Source organism: Macaca nemestrina (genome assembly GCF_043159975.1).
Source record: "Macaca nemestrina isolate mMacNem1 chromosome 4 unlocalized genomic scaffold, mMacNem.hap1 SUPER_4_unloc_6, whole genome shotgun sequence".
NCBI classification, from domain to species: domain Eukaryota; kingdom Metazoa; phylum Chordata; class Mammalia; order Primates; family Cercopithecidae; genus Macaca; species Macaca nemestrina.
Genome location: NW_027257560.1, coordinates 291,997 through 299,942, shown reverse-complemented (window position 1 = coordinate 299,942; position 7,946 = coordinate 291,997). Strand labels below are relative to the sequence as shown.

The 7,946-nt window shown below is 36.9% G+C and overlaps 1 long non-coding RNA gene across 1 annotated transcript; it reads left to right on the top strand.

Moving 5' to 3' along the window:
- The first annotated feature begins 971 nt into the window (after window positions 1–971).
- LOC139361070 (uncharacterized) lies at window positions 972–7,665 on the top strand. The gene is made up of 3 exons (XR_011618631.1): window positions 972–1,126; window positions 5,260–5,334; window positions 7,459–7,665. It is a non-coding gene; the product is annotated as an uncharacterized lncRNA (long non-coding RNA).
- Window positions 7,666–7,946: the final 281 nt, after the last annotated feature.

Below are 7,946 nucleotides of genomic sequence, written 5' to 3'. Positions count from 1 at the left end.
AAGATCTGTTAATGACTCACAAAGAAATAGTATTGGGTATATTTGAAATTAGTATTTATTCATTTATGTTGATAAGTGAAAATACAAGATGGTTATCAAGATGGAAGTACTTCATATGTATATTTCAATATTCTTAGATGCAAAGAACTTCACTTTTGATGTATTTTTATTTTACATCAGTTTCATTTCAACTTAGGTTTAAGGGGTTCTTGATAATCTGACATGATAAGTGGTGTTGGAATTGGCACTAAAATCCACCATGCTCTACAGCACTTCATCCTTCTTCGGCAGGCACCAATTTGATCTTCTACTACTTTGCAGACATCTCTTCTGCAAACACCAGACAAATTGAGACAATGACCTTCAGCAGCACCCAAACCACCTCTTACTGCAGGAAAGAAGATCCAGTGAGATCTACATAGTCCACAAATGGAATGTAAATCCATAAACACTTAAGTAAGAGAATAAATTTAGTATGAGCATTTTTACGTGGGAGCTTTTGAAATGGTTGCTGCTCATATGTCAGAGACACATGCAGATTAAGAAAGGTAGTAGTTCCAATCCTGGTTTGGCACAACAGTCACGGTATTTTCAGTGGGGGAAAAGAGCTGTGGGAGGGGATGGTACATCTTCATCTTTTCCTCTGCGTTTTCTCTCAGAAATGGCTGTTGCTTACCGCAGGGCAAAAATGCCAGTGTCTTCTGCCAGAGTGGGTTACTGAGGGCCATGGGGGTTCCACCTTGTGGCTGATACTGATAGTCCCTTTCTGCTTTTTTTCGTTCCTAGCCAAAAAAGATATTTCTGCAGTCTCAGGTATGCTGATTTCAGCAGTTGTTTTTTTCTATATGGCTATTTTTTTTTCTTTCACTCTCTCTCTCTCTTTTTTTTTCTTTTTTTCTTTTTTTTTTTTTTTTTTTGGCTTCACTGTGTTGCCGTAGCTTCTTAAGTGGTCCCTTGAACCCTCCCAGTGCTATTTTGGTTTGTACTTAGCTATCTATATATTTTTTCTTGGGGGAAGTATAGAGTTAAAGGCTGGTGTATCCTGCTCTTGCTCCCCCAAGTGATTTCATTCCCCCAAGCTAATATTTCAGGCTTTCAATTTATCCGTGCTTTCATCTGTCCAAACGTAAGTGGAAATTACTTTTTCTCTCCACATTTAGATTTGCTCTATCTACTTTAATTGCTAATAGTGTCTTAGTCATAGGATAGATTAGTTAGAAAAAAGTATATTTTTGACATTATAAATGATCCTTTCAATTTGTGTCTAAAAGTGGAAAATATTAGAAAGCTTAACATTTATTATTGTGTCCAGACCAGTATTTCCTCCAGATGACCTTTATTACAACAAAGATAATTTAATGAAGATCTCTCTAATGGTAAAGCTGATGGCTTTGTGCTATTATAATATCCTTAAAATTAAGTGACAGTCTAGTGGAAAGACCAACTAAAGCAAGGGTTAGGAAAAAATCAGTTATTACCTTCATTTTGGTCTCACTCTGCATTAATAGTTTTCATTGTGTCAAAGATTTATTATTCATTAAGCAAATGTTCATTTAATAGTAAATGGATCCTATTAAAGATGATTTTTAAAATGATAATCACATTACTTTTATTCACATCTGTCTACTGATGCCATTCACAGATGAGAATGGTATAACGTTATTTTATTTTTTTCATTTTGCCACATCTTTATTTACTTAGGTTTATGCTGTATCAAACAATGTATGTGTGGGAGTAATGGGTGATTCAGGAATGCATGAGGGGGAGGTTTAAGCTCTTTAACTTCGAACAATTAAAATTAGCAACATAATATTGAAATACATGCATAACACTCAAGTGGTACTTTCAAAATAGTGTATATTTCCTCTGTTTATTTGTAGCTTTTAAACCCAGCTAGAAGTATTCTATTTCTTTTAGGCACCATAAGTCTGAAAGTCTGTAGTGAAAGCTACAAGTAGTAAATGATGCTAATTCATGTGCTCCCACCTGTGGAAGAATTGAATGTCTTAGATAAAAAAAAGATGGTGCAATTGGTGTACCAAGTATCTTAGAATATAATTTGGTGGTGGTTTTTCTGTTTCTGTAGCAGAGTAACATATATAATATATCCAAGTCATCAAGTTATTTAAATATGCCTTTAAACAGGGAGAACTGAAAATAATACTGTGAATCCTGGTAAGCATTTAAAAATAATGAGGAGAATATTGCCTTTACAAAGTCAAAATTTGTCTGAATACAACCCATATAGCAATTTCATAGCAAAACATTCCTTCAATCCTATTAAAGTCAGAAGGAAAAGAAGAATGTCCACTGTCAATGCTGTATTAATATAGTTCTAAAAGTTTTGAACAATGAAACATATTGTAAGAAGAGAAGTCAGAGGAGACTTGAGCCCATTGTTTTTCCTCTCCTTCTATACCTCCCAAAATACCATTGGAATGTTGTAACATTTTGAAGAATCTGTAGTAGTGTCCCAAATCATAGAATACTATGAATGCATCTGAATCTGAGATATCCCCAAAAGATACAAAATAGGTGTGACTAGAATGAAAGAAAGATTTAGGCTTTTGGCCATGACTGCAAGTTAGCTGCTCTCAAGTGACTGCTGCTATAGAACAAATATATAGTAGAGGATCTCTTTGAAACATTTCTATCCCTGAAAATGGTTAGGCAAGTTCTTAAAATATCTCCTCTTGCAAACACAAAAGTAGTCTGTGAACTGGAGCTTGAGCAGTGGGCACTTTGTACTGGATAGCTGATGGAGGGGGGTGAGGGTTTCCCAGATCTTCTGGGAAGATCTGCTATGATCAGTAATGCTAATGATGGTACTACTGACTCTTGGGCCATCAGAAATTCCAGTTTGTTAATGCTGAAACTTCTATATTGAGTTAAAGCATTGAGTCAGCTTCACAGAGGAAGTCTGGATAATAGCATTCTCATTTCAGACCATAAAATGATGTCAGGTTAAGGATGAACAATGAGTTCAGTATTAAAAATGATCAGGTAAGCAAGACACCATGAATAAAAGTTAATGAAATGAATAGCATATGTAGACCCTTTAAAACTAAATATATTGAAATCATCAATGTGGAGAAATAATTAAGCAGGTGTGTATCAATTGTTTAAAGAAACAATCTACTATTACAAAGATATAAAAACAATAGTAAAACAATATAGATGATAAAAAAAATGGGCAGGTCTGGCTGGGCATGGTGGCTCATGCCTGTAATCCTAGCACTGTGGGAGGCCAAGATGGGTGGATCACGAGGTCAGGAGTTCAAGACCAGAATGCCCAAGATGGTGAAACCTTGTCTCTACTAAAAAATATATATATAAAAATTAGCCGAGCATGGTGGCGGGTGCCTGTAGTCCCAGCTACTCAGGAGGCTGAGATAGAAGAATCTCTTGAACCCGGGAGGTGGAGGTTGCAGTGAGCCAAGATCACACCACTGCACTCCAGCCTGGGCAACAGAGCGAGAATCCATCTCCAAAAAAAAAAAAAAAAAAAAAAAAAAAAAAAAAAAAAAAAAGCAGGTCTGAAACAAAAAAATAATTTAAAAATAATGCAGGTTATTAATGATATATTAGACACAGGTAAGAGGATAACTAGTGAAGAAAAAAATGTTTACATGATATACCCAGAATGTAGCATGGAAACAGAAGGTCTAACATTTATTTAATTCAAATATGGGGGGAGAGAAGTGTAAAAGGATTCACCATTTCAAGAGATTCTCAGAAAGAAATTAAGAAACGGTATAAACCCATTGATTCAAAGAATATATTTCTAACAGATGATATAAAAATCAACTCACTTTAGTTAAATTATAAAACATTAAAACCAAACACCAGACCATACAAACATTGAAAAAAGGATAATTTATAATGAAATAATATTTATCTGATTATGAAAGAAAGAAAGAAAGAAAGAAAGAAAGAAAGAAAGAAAGAAAGAAAGAAAGAAAGAAAGAAAGAAAGAAAGAAAGAAAGAAAAAAGTATTAGTGAGGGAGGGCGAGTGAGAGTGAGTGTGTTTGGGCCGCTACTGATGATGCTAAACTATCACAAGCCCACACTCAGCCTTTCAACATTTGCTGGAGATTCACTTGTTCACTCATTCACTAAAAATGAGTAAACTAGTATCAACAAATGTCGAGAGAAAATAACTGTTAATATAGAATTGGGTACTCAGTAATGCTGTCTTTCAAGATCAAAAATAACAATATGAAATTGACAGATAAAAATCTGCAGCAAATAAAATTTCAAAGGCTACATATCAGAAAGAAAGAACTTAACCCAAAAGCTGATATTAGAGTCAACTTGGAATTCCATAAATATCACTAAACTGATGATAATAGTAACACTTTCTGACATGTGGGGATTCTGAAAAGAAGTGAACTTTTACTTTTGTTTAGAATTTAGAAAGTTGTAGAAAAATGCTCTTGCCCTGACAAAGAGAATAAGCTGGATAATCTATAGATCATAGATTTCATTTTGAAACACAGAACTGAGGTCTCAAAAAAAGCTAATTATTTTAAATTCAGAGTGATGAAGCCCTGCTGAAAAAAGAACGGATCCACAGATGCTTTGTGCCTAGCTGAGTTGCAGCAGCAGAAGCAGGAGGAAGCTGCCCTTGATGGAGATAACAAGGAAACAAGTGAATCTCCAGCAAATGTTGAAAGGTTGAGTGTGGGCTTGTGATAGTTTAGCATCATCAGTAGGGGCCCAAACACACTCACTCTCACTCACTTTCCCTCACTAATGCTTCTTTCTTTCTTTCTTTCTTTCTTTCTTTCTTTCTTTCTTTCTTTCTTTCTTTCTTTCTTTCTTTCTTTCTTTCTTTCTTTCTTCCTTCCTTCCTTCCTTCCTTCCTTCCTTCCTTCCTTCCTTCCTCCCTCCCTCCTTCCCTCCCTCCCTCTCTTCCTTTCTCTGTCTCTCTCTCTCTCTCTCTCTCTTTCTTTCTTTGGAGTCTCACTCTGTCGCCCAGGCTGGATTGCAATGGCGCGATCTTGTCTCACTGCAACCTCCGCCTCCAGGGTTCAAGCCATTCTCCTGACTCAGCCTCCCAAGTAGCTGGGACTACAGGCGCATGCCACCGTGCCCGGCTCGTTTTTTGTATTTAGTAGAGACGGAGTTTCACCGTGTTAGCCACTGACCTCGTGATCTGCCCACCTCGGCCTCCCAAATTGCTGGGATTACAAGCGTGAGCCACAGCACCCGACCCCACTAATGGTTTTTTCATGACCTATCTTGTGTGCTCCTAGGTAAGATCGGATGGAGAGCAGAACTACCTGAGACCCTTTTGAGGGACAGGCATGTAGGAACTGCTGCAGTTTGAGGTGAGAGCAAGGTAAAGGTCTTACTGTGAGAATCGGGTAAAATCCTCTGTTACTGGGGAGTGGGTGGGGGAGCTGAGACAATGCCCCCTTCACTCTCTTTTCTCACAGGTGCATAAGCAGAGGGACCTGATGTCTGAAGACAGGGCAGGGCAGGTAGATGAGAGAAGCAGATTCTCTGGTCTTTCACTGAGTGTGAGGCAGCTACTGTCCAAGGCTGGGCAAGGGATGGGAGCCCTGAGAGATTCTTGAGGTGCAGAGATAGAGGCTTGCTGAGGATGAAAGTGTACAGGAGAGCTAAGAGAGGCTCCAGTGCTGACCATGGCATTCTGCAAGAAGAGAAAATCTGTATGTAGTGGTTTATGAGGGAAAATCATGAGTTCAATTTTGGATATCTATGACTTTTGAAATTCAGTGTCCAAGTAGATATACCAGTTATGCAGTTGGATAATTTATTATAAGCCTGCAGTTCAAAAGGAGGTCCAAAAGGAGAATTTAAGAGGATGAGACTTGCTGAGCCCCTCCAGAGTGTGTGGTGAGGGAGAAGAGAAGAGGATCAGGAACTGAGCTCTGGAGCTCTCCAATAGGAAGTGTGACGGGAAAAGATGAGAAGAAACAAAGGAAGCCGAAGTGGTAGCTCCAGTGAGATAGGCTGAGAATCAAGTGAATGTGCTGTCCTGGAAGCCAAGTGAAGAAAGTATACTATGAAGAAGGAAGTGATTATTTGTGTCAAATGCTGCTAATAGGCCAATTAAAGTTGTAGTAAAAAATGATCATTGGATCTAGCAATATGGAGATTATTGGTAACTTTGACAAAAGTGGTGTCAATAACATGATCGAAAAAAGGGGAGAGAGCCCAACTGTGATATATTTAAGAGACAATGAGAGGAGAGGAATTGAAGACAGAGAGTATGGACAACTCTTTTAAGATGTTTTGCTGAAAACTAGAGCAAAAAATAGATTGACAGCTGGCATCAGAAGAAAAGCAAGGACATGCTTAACAGCATATTTGTATGCTGATGGTAATAATTTACTAGCATAAAAATTGATGACACAGTCACAATTGATGACACATGATGTAGTGAACTGCAACAGGAAAATCCCCCAGTACACAGCAAAGAGGGAATATAATACACAAATATATTTTTTAAAGAATTATTTGAATCTCTGAAACATGTTTTAACATTAACCTTTCATTCCTGCAATAGTTATTTTAAGCATGTTCTCATTTGTCCAGTGTTGCCAGGTTATTATAAAGTATATTAGACTTTATGAAAAGCGTTTTTTAAAATGTTAGTTTTTTTCTCATTTGTTTCATTAATTTATATTTTGTATTTATAACTTTCCTTTTATCTTCTTTAGGTTTATTATGCTGTTTTTTTCCAAAAGCCCTCAAAATGCATGCTTAGACCATTAAATTTTAGCTGGTTTAGTATTGAAAGTGATGTTACCCATTTCTGTGTGATTACCTGTAATATACCACGAGCGGCACTTCTTGGTGTCTTTACTTATTATTAATTCACTTGTCTGAAGTTCCTTTAACTCTCCTTTCTAGTCCTAAGTTTCACTTTGCAAATCATTTGTTATTCATAGCCACATAAAATAGAATTTATTTTGAAAAGTCTCTCATATAATTTTCACTTATTCTAGGATTATAATTTTTCTGTTTGTCTCTTTGAATAAAACTTTCAGATTTGTCAACACTCATTTAGCAGTAGCTCCTATTGATAGAATTCCATCCATCTCTTTTGACCTAGTGAGCAAATATAATAATAAATGCTGCTGAAATTCAATCCTGTCAGATCTAACTGCCTGCATATAAATTTCCAGGTCCCACAAAGGCATCTCATTGAGGTCACGTTCTGTTGTATCCTTACTTTGTATCTTGAGATGCCTTGGTGGGGCATGGAAATTGATATGTAGGCAGTTTGATCTGACAGGATTGAATTTCAGCAGCATCCATTATTATATCCACTCACTAGATCAAAAAACATGGATGGAATCTTATCAACAGGAGCTACTGCTAAATGAGTCTCTTTTCTATTTTTCCCTATTATAATCTTAGTGAATCTGTAAACATTAGGTTCTTGAACCCACAGAACTGATTCTAGGATCTTGTTTGGCCAGGGATATAGCCTTCTAATCTGCAGAACCTTATAGTAATCAGCTACCAACTTACCTGGGGATAAAAGAATTGAAAAAAGAAGGAGAATAAGAAGAAGCAAATGGAGTCTCATGGCTGAAGGGCCAGCATCAATGTGGGTTGAGCCTGGAGTCTCTGGACATGGTAGGTCTGAGCCTTTTTATGATGCTGTCTGAGTCTGTGATTTGTTCTTGGTTGGTAGAGCCTAACGAAAAGAGAATAACTAAATCTTCCACAAGAAACTTCCGGGGACACACAAGTACCTAAATGTGGTGATATCTCAATGGATGAGAAAGCAGGTGAATGCTATTATTTCCAAAAGACTCAGGATGTCTTATTGTCACCTGCTTTCTTTATTATTTTCAACATGCACATGCAATAATCATTGCTCTTACTTTAAGTATAAAGTATTGTTTGCCAGGCAATATAGTAGGAACTGAAGTAAAATTGTTATACAAAAACAGTATGTAAT